The 16,893-nt window shown below is 32.6% G+C and overlaps 1 pseudogene; it reads left to right on the top strand.

The window, feature by feature from the left end:
- The first annotated feature begins 1,151 nt into the window (after nt 1–1,151).
- On the top strand, nt 1,152–3,093 carry LOC107913231 (uncharacterized acetyltransferase At3g50280-like; annotated as a pseudogene).
- Nucleotides 3,094–16,893: the final 13,800 nt, after the last annotated feature.

Genomic DNA, 16,893 nt, shown 5'->3' with positions numbered 1-16,893 from the left:
AGAAAAAAAATTTTGGTGCTGGCCAGTCAATGGCCGGCACCACCTTTACGAGAAAAGAAAAATTTCGGGTGCTGGCCTGTCAATGGCTAGCACCACCTTTACGGGAAAAAAAATTTTCGGGTGCTAACCTGTTAATGGCCGGCACCAATATACGAAAAAATTAAAAAAAACTTTTTTGGCGGGGCCTATCAATGGCCAGCACGCACCAGTATAAGAAAAAATTAAAAAAAAAAATTTGGCGGTGGCCTGTCAATGGCCGACACCACTTTTACAGGAAAAAAAATTTTCAGGTGCTGGCCTGTCAATGGCAGGCACTAGTATACGAAAAAATTAAAAAAAAATTTAGTGGTGGCCTGTCAATGGTCGGCACCACCTTTACAGGGAAATTTTTTTTTCGGGTGCTGGCCTGTCAATGGCCGGCACCAGTATACGAAAAAATTAATAAAACAATTTTTTTTAGTGGTGGCCTGTCAATGGCCGGCACCACCTTTACGGGAAAAAAAATTTCGAGTGCTAGCCTGTCAATGGCTGGCACCAATATACGAAAAAATTTTAAAAAATAATATTTTTTTTGTGGTGGCCTGTCTATGACTGACGCCACCTTTACGAAAAAAAAAATTTTGGGTGCTGGCCTGTCAATGGCCGGCACCAGTATACGAAAAAATTAAAAAAATATTTTTATTTTTTGGTGGTGGCCTGTGAATGGCTGACACCACCTTTACGAGAAAAAAACAGGTCGATACCAGTATACAAAAAAATTAAAATTTTTTTTGTGGTGGCCTGTCAATAGCCGGTACTACCTTTACGAGGGAAATTTTTATTTTGTGGTGGCCTGTCAATGGCCGGCACCACCTTTACGGGAAATTTTTTTTTTCAGGTGCTGGCCTGTCAATGGCCGGCACCAATATACAAAAAAATTTAAAAAGAAAAAAATTTTTAATAGTGACCTGTCAATGACTGACACCACCTTTACGGGAAAAAAAAATTTCAGGCACTAATATATGAAAAAATTTAAAAAAAAACTTTTTTGGTGGTAGCCTATCAATGGCTGACAACACCTATAACATAGTAACATCCGTTCAACCTAAATATCGTAGGTGGTTGCTCACCCCTATAAATGATTTGCAGCAGAAAAACCAAAAGCACACCAAAAATAAGGTGGAAGCAATCAATACAAGAAATTTTCAAGCTAGAAAAAAAGGGTAAAAGAGATGGAATGTCATCAATTCTTTGACTTAATTTGATTTGAAAGAGGGTCTCTTTGGATGTTTGAACTCCGAGGCTCCAAACAACTATCCTGCTTCTTGTGTTCTTGCTAAGTTCATTCTATATGCTTGCTTGCTTGCTTTCACTCTCTTGTTCTCATAGCTACGTCTTGCTTCATTTACAACAGTTTTGATTTTCATATGAAATTGAAATTTGAAGCAGTCTTAATTCTACAAATGGTCAATTCATTTGTTACCAAAACTAGAAATATTTTTCCTAGCAGTTGATTTTCCTTTGACAAGACTGATAGATTAAAATTTTCATTATAATGGAAATTAACACCTATGATTTGTACTTGGCAGGTTGCTAATCTATTGAAGGAATACTGGGTTTGAGCGATTTCTTTTTATAGGAGGAAACATGGCCGACGTGCGAGTCATATCCAATAGTACAGTCAAGACAGCAAATCACAGGGCATCAGGTGGGAGGATAGAGCTAAATCCATGGGATCTTCGAGCCCTTCCATTAGGATATACCCAGATGGGACTTCTTTTTTCCAAGCCTAAAGAGCCTATGCGAGAGAAGGAAACTGGAAACACCCTAATCCACCACTTCAAAACCTCTCTCTCGCACACCCTAGACCATTTTCCACTACTGGCTGGTCGCCTAGCAACAACCCAACACGAAGATGACACCGTTTCCATTTTTGTTGACTGCAACAATAGTGGTGCTTTGTTTAGACATGCAGCAGCTCATGGAGTAACCATTTCTGACATCATTAAACCCGTTTACGTTCCGCCTATTGTTCACTCCTTTTTCTCACTGAATGGGCTCAGAGGCTATGAGGGTATAACAAACCCATTACTTGGAATACAAATAACCGATCTTGCAGATGGTATATTTATTGGTTGCACCATTAATCATGTTGTGGCGGATGGCACATCATTGTGGCATTTCTTTAACACATGGTCGGAAATTTCTAAGGGTTCGATTCAGTTATCCAAGCCCCCTGATTTTCAACGTTGGTTTCCTGATGGTATGGATATCCCCATTCGTATTCCTCAATCCTGTGTCAATTTCAAACAAAGCAATGAAGACTTCATTCCACCACCTGTACAAGACAGGGTTTTCCATTTCTCAAAGGAAACCGTTGCAAAACTAAAAGCAAAAGCTAACGCTGAAATTGGCACCGACAAAATTTCCTCCCTTCAAGCTCTGTTGTCTCATATTTGGAGATGTGTTATCCGCAACAGAAGAGTTGACCCTAATCAACAGACCAGTTACCGCCTTGTAGTTGGTGCTAGACAAAGATTGCAAGAGCTGCCTGATAACTTTTTTGGGAATGCACTGATGCCTGTGATTGTAACAATGAAAGCAAAGGAGCTCATGGAACAAGGAATTGGCAACCCGGCGTGGCAAATGAATAGGAAGATTGCTGCAATGACTGAAGAAAGTTTCAAAAATATGTTAAGTCTTGGCCAGCAAACCCTAGTTTTACAATTTTGAGCAATCGCAACACTTTGTTCACGGCTAGTTCTCCTCGATTCATTATGTATGGTAATGATTTTGGATGGGGAAAGCCAATTGCAGTAAGAGGTGGGTCATCAGTCAAGTTTGATGGGATGCTTAGATTGCTTAGTGGAGCAAAGGAAGGTAGTATTGACCTTGAAGCATGCTTTTCTCCACAAACATTGGAGGCTATGGCAAATGATCAAGAATTCATGGATACCGTAACCGTTTAATTATGTCTGTCCAAACTCCAACACTACAAACTAGTTCTATAATAGGTCATTTTTGCCCGAGCCCAAAAAAAACAAACAAACCAAAAAAATAAATAAATAGTCAAAGTCCATTACAAAGAAATTAAACCCAAATTACCAGCCCAAATCTAAAATCTATTACCTAAATTACAAAACCCAAAAAATAAAAATAAAAACTCTAAAGCCCAAATGGCCTAAAACTAAACTAATTTTCAGTCAAAAAAGAAGGGCAGAAACCGTAGCCGCATGCCACGTCGGCGTCGCTACCTCCTCGCACACGCCAGACCCCTCTGCCACCATCGTCAGCCTTTGCCACCTCCTACAAAGAAGAACAAACACGCAACAGCAAACAGTAGAGAAATAGATAAAAATAATATGTAAAAATCGACTATAAAGGCCAGATTAAAATGTATTCTTGAAAGAGGGAGAAATAGACAAAAAAAAAGGCAGATCGAAAGAGAAAGAAATTAAAAAATGCTATAATTTTTTTAAAAAACAGAGGTATATTGTTGTCTTTCTTCGTATATTTATTTTAGATATAGCATATATATATGTATTTATTAAAAAAATACAAAAGTTTTTACCTTTCTTGCGATCAGAGAAGATAGAACCGAAAGGTTCTCTTTATTTTTTTGGAGTTTTAGGTTTTTTAAAACTTATATAAACACCCCAAAACGACGTCGTTTTGGGATTGACTTCTGACGCTTAAAACGGCGTCATTTCAAGGATGACCGACAAGCAGACCTGGATACCCCAAGATTCGCGTGTTTTTTAAAGGGTTGTCTATTTGTGTGAATAGTCCTTTCGCTTTTTAATTATTTTGTAATTAAGTTCTTTTATTTTTTTTTAATTTTTATCCTATAATTTATTTCGATTACGTTTTAGTCCATATCTGAACGACGCCGTTTTGGAGGGGAAGGGAGAATTTCTCATTTAGTCCCTCCCTGTTATTCGCACGTTCAGCTTAGTCCTTCCCTTTTTATTTATTTCTATTTTGCCCCCAAATCTTTGTTTTAAATTTCAATTTAGTCATTTTTTTGTTATTTTTGCTATTTTAGTATTAAATTAATCAATTTAATGTTATTATTACTATTATTATTTTCCCCTTTCTATTTATTTACTCATTATTATTACCATATTATTAAATTAATGAGTTTCGCAATTATTATTTCTATTATATTTTTTACCTAAATATTTTAAAATACATTTATTTTATTATATCGTTTTATTTATTTCTATCTTTTTATATATTTTCAAACTCTAGATTGTTTATTATTTATTATTCATATTATTATTAATATTATTATTATCATTATTATCTTTTTAATTTACATAGTATTTATTTATTCATTTGTTCACTATTAGTTTTTTTATATATATATATTTTCTTTTTTACTTATTTTTTTATTAGCTTGTTTGTTCTATTTATTTTATTCAATTTTCGTCTTTTCAATTATCATTCGTATTGACGCATTTATTATTCTATTATGCATATTAACATTGTACTTTATTTCTACCAATTCGTGTTACATAAATCATTACCCAATACATAATTTTTTTTTAATAAGCAATATTTCGTATTTTGGAATTCGAAAGGTTGTTCCCTAATTTACTGGGTTTTGATTTTGTCGATAAATCCGAATACACGATCTTTTTTCAAACATAAGTTTTAATAATCTCGAAAATTAAGAAAAGATCGTGTTCTAACTTAATGAATATGATTCCTTTTTTAAAGCCGAGATAATCAAATATCTTTTAAAGTGATAAAACTTTGGTGTTTATTCTCGTTTCGGGGATTTAAGACATTGTGTCCTAACTCACGGGATATTTTTTTTCTCGATTGACATGAAATACGTCTTTTTCTAAAGAATTTTCAATTAAGCGATATTTTAACAAAGGATCGTATTTTAAATCTCTTCAAAGTTTTGAAATTTTTGATATTAAGACATTAATTAATCAATCAGGTACCAATTTTGGGCGTTACGAGGGTGCTAATCCTTCCTCGTACGTAACTGACTTTCGAACCTGTTTTTCTGAATTTCGTAGACCAAAATTGTTGTTTTAATAAATTAATCTGTTACGAGGTGATCCGATCACACCTCATAAAAATGATCGGTGGCGACTCCATTTTCGTTTTAAATAAAAGTTGACGACCTTTCAAAAAAATGGTTTCAACAGCTTGGCGACTCTACTGAGGACTAAAATAAGAGAGTCAAGCCACAAGTTGATTATTTCTTGTCTTTTTGTCGAAAATTGATAATTCGATTTAAATTTACAATCCTTTTGTTGCATTTCATCCATCATTTTTGTCGTCTTTGTTATAATATGTTTGCTTTATTGGTTTAAGCCTTTTGATATATTTCTGCACATTACATTACATGACCGCTCGATTATACCCTTTTAAGTAGGAGTGAGAAACTACTCCTTCGTGAGGTTTTCACCTCCGCATAGGATAGTGAATCGCTTTCAGAATATATTCGTATCTATGTCTTCGTGAGATTTTCATCTCTGCATGACCATAGGGAAATATATTCCCCTGAACTGAACTCGGTCCATATGAGCCTATAATGGGTGAGGATCGAGGAATCTGCCGGTTCGAGTACCTTTACTTTAGAACCAAACCGCATATAGTGAGCCTTAATAGCCTACCTTAGGAAGAACTACACCAAACCCTAGTGGTCAGCCAAATAGGTGCTTTGTTTATTATTCCTTGCTCACTTTAGTTTTGTATAATGTACTGACTTGTTTTGTTTTGATTTGACTGTGATTGCATTGCATTTTCGTCATAGAAAAGAGGTGTTGATTCATGTTCAGTTTTTAAATAGAGAGCTTATCATGGAAAATGGATTTCTTGATAAAGTGGAAGACAATGCGGTTGTCCGAATAGGGTTCGAGAAAAATTAACGAGGGAATGATGATAGTCTGATGAATGAGTACATGATTTTACTTCATTGCCCTAAGATTCAAGCTGACAAAGATTATTCGAGAGCCGCTAACATTCCAACTTTCTTAAAGAAGCTAAAGAGTCTCACAATGATGAGTGAACAATGGGTCGCGACTTAGATCAAGCAAAAAGGAGACAGAGGAGGCACCTCTTTGAAGAGTTCGCGAGATTCAATCTTAACATACGAATATGAGGAAAATGATCGATGTCTTCACTTTAAGTATTAGGGTAAGGCCGTATATGTAAATATTCGTTTTATGTAAAGAGATTTGTTTTCTAGTAAAGTTGTTCTAATGGAATTAAACTGGAATCAATGCCTTTTTGCATGCATCTTTTCCATTCATTAACATTACATTTCATTGCATACAATAAATTTCCTAAAATCCAAAAGTGCGTCGAGTTCAGAACTCTAGTACAGAGCCTGATGGATGATAAAGAATTGGAATTCTTTAAAGATATCGATGGTTCGGAAGGGAAAGTGGATGGAAGCTGTTTCATATGCGAATGTCACAAAGTCGACAGTCAAAAAATTCTTGAAAAAAAGAGATCATATGTCGGTATGAAATGCCCAAAAGAATCATATCTGACAATGCACTAAATTTGAACAATAGCACGATATCAAAAGTTTGCAGTCTTTTCAAGATTAACATCATATCACCCCAAAATGAACAGTGCAGTGGAGACAACAAAAAAAAACTCTACCGGGGCAACGCCTTTCTCTTTGGCTTATTACCGTTTTAACCATTAAAGTCGAGATTCTTTCTCTCCGAGTTTTATCAGATTTGAAGTTGGATGAAGCAGAACGGATCCAATCCCGATATGATCAGCTGAGCTTGATTGAAAAAAAGAGGCTAAGGGTTATCCTCATGGTCAAGTGTACCAAAAGTGATTGATGCGGGCTTATAACGAAAAGGTTGGCCCTAGAAAATTCCTTGAAGGAGACTTAGTTTTGAAAAATATCCTTCCCATACAAAAGGATTTTAGAGGAAAATGGATGCCAAATTGGGAAGGACCTTATGTGGTAAAGAAGGCCTTCTCTGGAGGAGTATCGATATTGACCAAGATAGATGGCAAGAACCTGCCCAATTCTGTGAATTCTAATTCAAGTAAAAAATACTTCACTTTTTTTAAATAAAAAAGAAAAAAGAAATGAAAACAAAAAAGAGAAGCCAATGTTAAAACCCGCAAAGGGCTCCTTGAGACTAAAGAGGTTTTGAATTGAAAACCTAGGAAAAGGGCAATTTAAATTTTTGATCAAAGGTGGGGCATGTGGTAGTCTTGTCCTCTCTGAATTAACAAGAAGGGGGGATGCTACATCTTGGGGCATCAACAAAGTCTTCTAGGACTTCTAAACACGTATCAAGTTCAAAGGTTCCTCGAGAACTTTTGTGCAGAAAAGCTCATGCTACGATATCTGGGGCACCTATTTTCATCTTATTCATTTTGTATCTTAGCAAAATTTGCTATCTTGATTAATTTATTCATTTCGAGCTTTGCTCTCAATAAAATTTCATTTTGTCCATTGTGATAATCTTTTTCAAGCATTTTTCATTGAAATAACAATTAATGGACTAATAATATTAAAGCAAAATGAGTTCTACATATTGCTCTGAAAAGGATTCTAAATAGTACGATGACTTGAAACAGGGCTATTATTTAGAACTAACCAAACCTAAGGGTTGGAAACATTTGAGAAAGAATAGTTTAAATTATGGCTATTTCTTCGGGTTTTCTGTCAAAGATACCAGCTGAACAAGAAGGCAGTGTAATACGTCAGTGATAAAACCTCGATGAACAATGAGCAATGTTAACCTAAGCATTAAAATAGGATCATTCTTGAAAAATGACAATCTGTATTCATGCAAATATTATTCATACACATCTAATTAGGAGCATTTGATTCATTCTGATCATGACATCCTAATCACTAGGCTTAAATAGGTCCATGAAATGGATTCTACAGGTCATGTTACCCAGAGAATGGTGTAACAGGTCATTGAAGCCACTAGTCTTATCTCCCTAAAGTTGTAGTGGAACAGATTGAAGCTATAAATTCTAGATCTTATCTCTTTAAAGTTGCAATAGAGTAGATCATATCAAACCTTATCTCCCTGATGTTGCAGTGGAGTAGGTTGAAGGTACTAGTCTTATCTCCCTGAAGTTGCAGTGGAGCAGCCTGAAGATAGCGAATCTTATTTCCTTGAAGTTGCAGTGGAACAGATTAAAGCTATAAATAATAGATCTTATCTCTCTAAAGTTGCAGTAGAGCAGATCATAATAAACCTTATCTCCCTAAAGTTGCAGTGTAGCAGGTTGAAGTTACAAGTCTTATCTCCCTAAAGTTGCAGCGGAGTAGACTGAAGATAGTGAATCTTATTTCCCTGAAGTTGCAACGGAACAAATTGAAGTTACAAGTTTTATCTCCCTAAAGTTGCAGTGGGCAGGTTGAAGTTACAAGTCTTATCTCCCTGAAGTTACAGTGGAGTAGACTAAAGATAGCGAATCTTATTTCCCTAAAGTTGCAGTGGAACATATTGCAGTTATAAATTATAGATCTTATCTCTCTGAAGTTGCAGTAGAGCAGATCATAGTAAACTTTATCTCCCTAAAGTTGCAGTGGAGCAGGTTGAAGTTACAAGTCTTATCTTCCTGAAGTTGCAGTAGAGCAGACTGAAGATAGCGAATCTTATTTCCCTGAAGTTGCAGTGGAACATATTAAAGCTATAAATTATAGATCTTATGTAACACCCCTTACTCGAGACCGTTTCCGGAGTCAAGCACGAGGCATTACTTAGCTTATCTTACTAATTCAGAGCTTAAAAATTTACTTTGAAAATTAATTTCACTATTTACAGCAAACCTGTCCAATCGCGCAGCAGTTACTAAATTGATTATAACTCAAGCTACGGAACTCGAAATTTAATTCCGTAAATTTTCCCTAAAACTAGACTCATATATCTTCCTACAATAAAATTTTTATAATTTTTTGCTTAGCCAATTAGTACAGTTTATTAGTTAAATTCTCTCCTGTTTCACCAATCGACTGCCCTGACCTCTTGTCACTAAAAATAAATTTTATCACTGTAGGATTTTCATATGAAGTTCTTACTTGTTTCTACAGAAAATAGACTCAATAAGGAATCTAGAAATATAAACTATATCTCATAAACATTTTTATACAATTTTTAATGATTTTCTAAACTCAGAACAGAGGACTCCAGAAACAGTTCTGACCTTGTCTCACTAAAATTCACATATCTTAAAATATAAATTTCCTTTTTCTACACCGTTATTTTTCCATGAAAATAGGCTCAACAAGATTTAATTCCATATATCATTCACCCTCTAATTAATTTTATACCATCCTAGGTGATTTTTCAAATTTACGTCACTGTGCTGCCTGAATTCTGTTTCTTTGCAAAATTTTATCCTTTCATGATTTCCATGCATAATTTATCACCTAATCTTTCATAACAACAAACACCTTCATACTTAACCATTTTAATGACCATACATCATCAAATACTTACACATCATTCTTTAGCAAAATCATAATTACAAACATGCAAATTGACTAAATCCCTATACATGCCATAATTCAAACGTGTTTCATCACAAAATACCGAGCAATTTTGGTTGATAGTGTGGACGATCTCCGACTTCTTTAGGATCCTTGAAGTAGCTTGCAATACTATACGAGGAAGAGAAATAAAGGAAGTAAGCATAAAGCTTAGTAAGTTTACTAGCAATAAATAACAACATTAAACACAAATAATTAAACTCAAATGTCTATATCTCTAGTTTACTTTTTAGTTAATCTCATTCTAGTTCTCTTACTTGTTTACTTAGAATACTTGTGTGCATAACTTTCTCAACTCTTGCTGCATCGTTGAACATCAATTGATAGTATAATAACTTCTTAACTCTTATAACTTACCTGAGCTTGCCATTTATGCTTTAAACTGAACTTTCATGAACATGATTCGTTTACAAGCCCGTTGAGCTACATTGGAATAATAAGAATACTCGGGTCTCTTCTGATAATAACATGCCAAAGCCATGTCCCAGACATGGTCTTACATGGGATGTTCTCATGTTGGTGCCCATGCCATGTCCCAGGCATGGTCTTATAGGGGACCTCTCATCTCGGTGCCAACGCCATGTCCCAAACATGGTCTTACATGGGACCTCTCATCTTGGTGCCAACGCCATGTCCCAGACATGGTCTTACATAGGACCTCTCATGATCTCAAGGATGCCAATGTCATGTCCCAGACATGGTCTTACATGGGATCTCTTTACCCAAATGTCATGACATTTGTATCCAGTACCATCCTTATGTATCAACGGGACTTTTTAATTTTTATTCTCTATCATCTCATGCTTGGATCATCATCAAATAAACTCATAAAATAAATTCATAATTGCTGGAAAATAACAGCATTAATAATAAATATTGAAATATTGCATTTATTTACCGTAAACTTACCTCGGTATCAAATATAGTCCAATTCACCAACTTAGTCTTCAACTTTAATCTTCCCTTTGTCTAACCTCGAGTTTCGTTCTTCTTGATTATGGAGCTTGGAAGCTTGAAAACCCTAACTATGGCTCCCCCCTTGCTGATTTCGTCCTAATGAAGAAGATGATGATTTTTGCCATCTTTTTCCCTTTTAATTCTTTTTATTACTAGATTACCAAATTGCCCCTAACTTAAAAATTTTCTATTTCACTTATTTCATGTCCATTTTTGTCTACCAAGTTACCAATGGTCTAATTACCATATAAGGACCTTCAATTTAAAGTTTCATAACAATTGGACACCTCTAACATGTAGAACTCAACTTTTGCACTTTTTACAATTTAGTCCTTTTGACTAAATTGAGTGCCCAAACGTCGAAATTTTCGAACGAAATTTTCACGAAATCATTTTGTGAAATCATGGACCATAAAAATATAAGAAAAATAAAATTTATTCATCGGATTTGTGGTCCCGAAACCACTGTTCCGATAATCTTAAATTTGGGCCATTACATCTTATCTCTATGAAGTTGCAGTAGAACAAATCATAGCAAGCCTTATCTCCCTGAAGTTGCAGTGGAGCAGACTGAAGATAGCAAATCTTATCTCTCTGAAGCTGCAGTAGAGCAGATTAAAGCCATAAACTTTATCTCCCTGAAGATACAGTAGAGCAGGATAAAGTTATTAATCTTATCTCCCTAAAGATGTAGTGGAGCAGATTGAAGATATTAATATTATCTCCCAAAAGTTGTAGTGGAATAGATTAAAGCTACAAGTTATAAATCTTATCTCCCTAAAGTTGCAGTGGAGTAGATTGAAGATAGCGAATCTTATTCCCTTGAAGTTGCAGCGAAGCGGGTTGAAGCTACAAATCTCATCTCAGACCAGGCAAAATTGGTCATTTTTTATGTCTTTGCTCCATTCCCGTTACACGACAATGAGTAAATAGGGGTAGCTGTAATAGGCCATTTTTGCCCGGGCCCAACAAAAAACAAACAAACCAAAAAAAAATAGTTAAAGTCCATTACAAAGAAACTAGACCCAAATTACCAGCCCAAATCTAAAACCTATTACCTAAATTACAAAACCTAAAAAAAAAACTAAAAACCCTAAAGCCTAAATGGCCTAAAACTAAACTAATTTTCAGCCAAAAAACGAAGGGCAAAAACCCTAGCCGCATGCCACGTTGGCATCGCTGCCTCTTTGCATGCGCCTGACCCCTCTGACACCACCGTCAGCCTCTGCCACCTCATGCAAAGAAGAACAAGCACGTAACAGCAAATAGTAGAGAAATAGATAAAAATAATATGTAAAAATTGACTATAAAGGCCGGATTAAAATGTATTCTTGAAAGAGGGAGAAATAGACAAAAAAAGGGCAGATCGAAAGAAAAAGATATAAAAAAAAATGCCATAGTTTTTTTAAAAACAGAGGTATATTGTTGTCTTTCTTCGCATATTTATTTTAGATATAGCATATATATATACGTATATATTCAAAAAATACAAAATTTTTTACCTTTCTTGCGATCAGAGAAGACAGGATCGAAAGGTTCTCTTTGATTTTTTTTTTTGGATTTTTAGGGCTTTTTTAAGGCATTTCACCCCCAAATCGGGTTTCTACTCGAAAAAAGAACAAAAAAGGGGTTTTTGGTGTTTTTCGGCCATCGCAGATGGTGGCGCCGGCACGGCGGCGATTAGCCGGACCGACGACTGGAGCTAGGCCGGAGAGGGAGGGCTGAGAGAGAAGAAAGGTTTTTTTTTAAGGGGAGGTTGCAAATGGTTTTTTTTAGGTTTTTTTTAAACTTATATAAACACCCTAAGCCCAAAACGGCGTCGTTTCAAGGATGACCCGACAACCCGACTCGGATCTCCTAGGATCCACATGTTTTTTAAAGGGGGTCTGTTTGCGCGAATAGTCCTTCCGCTTTTTAATTATTTTGTAATTAAGTTCTTTTATTTTTTTAATTTTTATCCTATAATTTATTTCGATTACGTTTTAGTCCATATCTGAACGACACCATTTTGGAGGAGAAGGGAGAATTTCCTGTTTAGTCTCTCCCTGTTATTAGTGCGTTCAGCTTAGTCCTTCCCTTTTTATTTATTTCTATTTTGCCCCCAAATCTTTGTTTTAAATTTCAATTTAGTCATTTTTTTGTTATTTTTGCTATTTTAGTATTAAATTAATCAATTTAATGTTATTATTACTATTATTATTTTCCCCTTTCTATTTATTTACTCATTATTATTACCATATTATTAAATTAATGAGTTTCGCAATTATTATTTCTATTATATTTTTTACCTAAATATTTTAAAATACATTTATTTTATTATATCGTTTTATTTATTTCTATCTTTTTATATATTTTCAAACTCTAGATTGTTTATTATTTATTATTCATATTATTATTAATATTATTATTATCATTATTATCTTTTTAATTTACATAGTATTTATTTATTCATTTGTTCACTATTAATTTTTTTATATATATATTTTCTTTTTTACTTATTTTTTTATTAGCTTGTTTGTTCTATTTATTTTATTCAATTTTCGTCTTTTCAATTATCATTCGTATTGACGCATTTATTATTCTATTATGCATATTAACATTGTACTTTATTTCTACCAATTCGTGTTACAAAAATCATTATCCAATACATAAAATTTTTTTAATAAGCAATATTTCGTATTTTAGAATTCGAAAGGTCGTTCTCTAATTTACGGGATTTCAATTTTCTCAATAAATCCGAATACACGACCTTTTTTCAAACATAAGTTTTAATAATTTAAGAAATTAAGAAAAGATCGTGTTCTAACTTACGGAATATGATTCCTTTTCTAAAGCCGAGATAATCAAATATCTTTTAAAGTAATAAAACTTTTGTATTTATTCTCGTTTCGGGGATTCAAGACATTACGTCCTAACTCACGGGATATAATTTTTTCCTCGATTGACGTGAAATACGCCCTTTTCTAAAGAATTTTCAATTAAGCGATATTTTAACAAAGGATCGTATTTTGAATCTCTTCAAAGTTTTGAAATTTTCGACATTAAGACATTAATTAATCAATTAGGTACTAATTTTTGGCGTTACGAGGGTGCTAATCCTTCCTCGTACGTAACCGACTCCCGAACCCATTTTTCTGAATTTCGTAGACTAAAATTGTTGTTTTAATAAATTAAATCATTACGAGGTGATCCGATCACACCTCATAAAAATGATCTGTGACGACTCCATTTTCGTTTTAAATAAAAGTCGACGACCTTTCCAAAAAATAGTTTCGACAAGTTCCATCATTGAATAAGTTGTGTTGTAAGTGAAATTACAAGGTTTAAAATAAAAAAGTTATGAACGCTAATTTTAAACAAAATTCTTGTCATAGAATTTGGTATCATTACCTTGCTGTCATTGCTTTGTAAAACCGACTGTTTGGTAACTAAGAAACCAAGGGAAAATATGAGAGACTGAGTAAAGATGATTATTTTATTTCTCTTCTTATTCTGAAACCATTCAAAGCTTACAATTGACTAACTGATGACTTTGACTAACTAATAGACTAACAACCCTGTAACAACCGTACCAGATTTTTCTACAAACCAACCCTAGTGGCTTACCGACTTATGACTGATCTCTAACATTCCCCTGGTTTTATTCATCTCGTTCAAACTTTTGCACACCAGTGTATGCAACTACTTCAAGCTTACTCCTCAACTTGTCAAAATTAGCTGGTATCATAGGCTTAGTAAGTACATAAATTATTTGTTCTTCAAATGGAATGAAATCCTATTTAGGACCTTTTCCCTAAGCTGCACAATGTAGATTCGAATTTACGTTCTTTTCTTGAGAATAAAATGTACTTTAATATTGTACCCAATACTTTTAATCGATAAAAAAATGATAAAATACAAACTATTATTAATATATTATAATTTCAATACTTTTAAGTGAAAGATTAAATATAAATTAACTAAAATAGTCATTATAAATTTTATCTTTAATTTTAAAATTGGGTAAACGGCACTTACCCCTTAGTGTTAGTATAAAATATACGTATTTCCCTATGATTTCAAGAATGTTCATTTTTTTCCTCAGGTTTGAAGCTACCTTCAGATATATTGCATGAAAATTTATTAAAAAAAACAAATAAAAGAAAATAAAAGAGAACACAAACAAAAAGTAATTATCATAACTAACAGTTTTTGAAAAAAATAATCTTACAGCTAACAAGGTCCTAACTTAATGGACAAGGTTAAAGACCTCACAACTTTAAGATTTCAATTTAAGTCGCACTCTGTATAAACCATGTGTGTTATTAGTATATATTTATTTTGATTTATGTCCCATAATATTTGGGTACAGTATAGAATATTTTTTGTGTATGTCTAAATATATTTTAGTTATCAATGTTTAATTCTAGTTATAATTATTTAAATATACATTTTGTAATTACAATGTGGTTGTACTCCTAATAGCAAGAAGATAACTTACATATATATTAATTGAAAATATGTTATGATTAATAAATGATTATATTTGAATATAAAGCGACTTATAATTCAATTTAACAATAATTAAGTATTTTTATAATTGATTAAAAATTATTATTTTTAATTGAAAATCATTGAAGATAAAAAATAAAATAATTAATAAGGGTGAAGCGCTTCATTCATTTAAAATTCTTTTAATAAATAAATTTTAGGTAAATTTGTGTATTTTTCATCAAATCTTAGAAAATAAGTGAGTATTTTTCAAACCTTTTGGGACTAAATTTTTTTTCTTTTCGAAGTTAAGAGGCTCCTTTAAAATTTTATATACTCATTAAAATTTAAAGGCTTCATACCTAAATTATCATTTTAATACCTCGATTTTTTTTATTAATTTAGTATGAATATTTTCATTTTATTTATCATGTTATCCCAACCCATACTTTCTTTAAAAAAATTTTATGCAACAATAAGAGGTCAATAAAACTTATTATGTATCCAAAATGTTACCTCAAAGCCACATCATCAATGCCAAGTTATAAATAAAAGGGAATTTTAATTAAAAAATCATAGAAATGCATGCAGTTCCAGAAACAAAAAAAAAATCTTTAAAAACTTTAAATTTTAGAATTTATTTTCTGATATTATAAAAAAATGAAATCATGAAGATGTAAAACATTTCAATGTTTTTTTACTAAATAAACCTTAAAATTCTAAAAGAAAAAAAGCTTAAAGAATTCATAAAATTCTTAAAAGTTAAGAAAGTTCTGAAAATTATTCATATCCTCTATTTTTTTTACCAAAACCAGATGTTAAAATTCTTCCTATAAGTGAACGAGATGGTCATTTGTAAATTTTCTTTTCGTTCTTATTTTACTATTATTTGATCTTTATAGAATTTAATACAATAATTACTCCTATGTTCATAATTTTTCTGGGTAAACTAATAATTACTCAACTATCAAAATTTTTTATTTTAAACACTTCAAATAAAAAAAATTGTTATTTAAGCACCCACGTTATATAATTCGATTATTTTGATCATTGATGTTAAAATCACAAATGGTAAGTTGACGTGGCAGTTAAAAATTGATAGAATAATAAATTTAGTCCTCAACTTTTACATATTATATCAATTTAGTCATAATTTTAAAAAGCTAACCTTCTAAATTTACAAATAGCCTCAATTTTATCCTAACTTGGAAAAAATCAAAGAAATATATAAAAATACATAAGTATTTTCAAATATATATAATAAATTTAAAATATGTCAAAATAAAAAATATTGTTGATAATAAATAATATATATTTAAAATATATAAGTATATATAAATATTTTCAAAAAATATAATAATAAATTTAAATTTTATAGTAATATTTTATTAATATTAAATAAATATAATTATATTAATATTAAATAAAAATCCCCCCAGTCCCTCTCCCTCTCCCTCTCCCCTCCCTTTCCATCTTCTCCTCTATGCCTCTTAGTTTTGGCGGCCGACTTTTTAATATATTTTGAAAGAAAACATTTGAGTATATGTGCTTTTCTTTTATTTTCTGATCTATATTATTTTTTAAAAGAGAAAGGAAAACACTTACTACAAGGCACGTTTTACATGTATACAGCTTTGGCCAACTATCTGAAGTGTCAATAAAGGTTTAGTATAGACGGGTAACCTGACACTTACATATATTTAGCTCGAACGAGCAACCCAAGGTCATTTAAAGGTTTAGCCCAGACGGGTAGCTTGACCTATATGTTACAATTCTTCCCAAGCTACTTGACGTGTCAATAAAATGTTTAACCCAGACGAGTAACTTGACACAGATGGATACATATATATGTTCAGCTCTGACGAGTGATTTGCAGTAATTTGGTATAGCAGGTTAAACAAGTCTCAAAAATTTATTTATAAGCCTTAGGATAACTCAGTTGTGTTGGCTAAATTATCTACGTTAGTAATATTACT

The sequence above is a fragment of the Gossypium hirsutum genome, chromosome D11, assembly GCF_007990345.1.
Source record: "Gossypium hirsutum isolate 1008001.06 chromosome D11, Gossypium_hirsutum_v2.1, whole genome shotgun sequence".
Lineage (NCBI taxonomy): Eukaryota > Viridiplantae > Streptophyta > Magnoliopsida > Malvales > Malvaceae > Gossypium > Gossypium hirsutum.
Note: the sequence above shows the minus strand (reverse complement) of the source record. Positions and strands in the feature narration are given on the sequence as shown.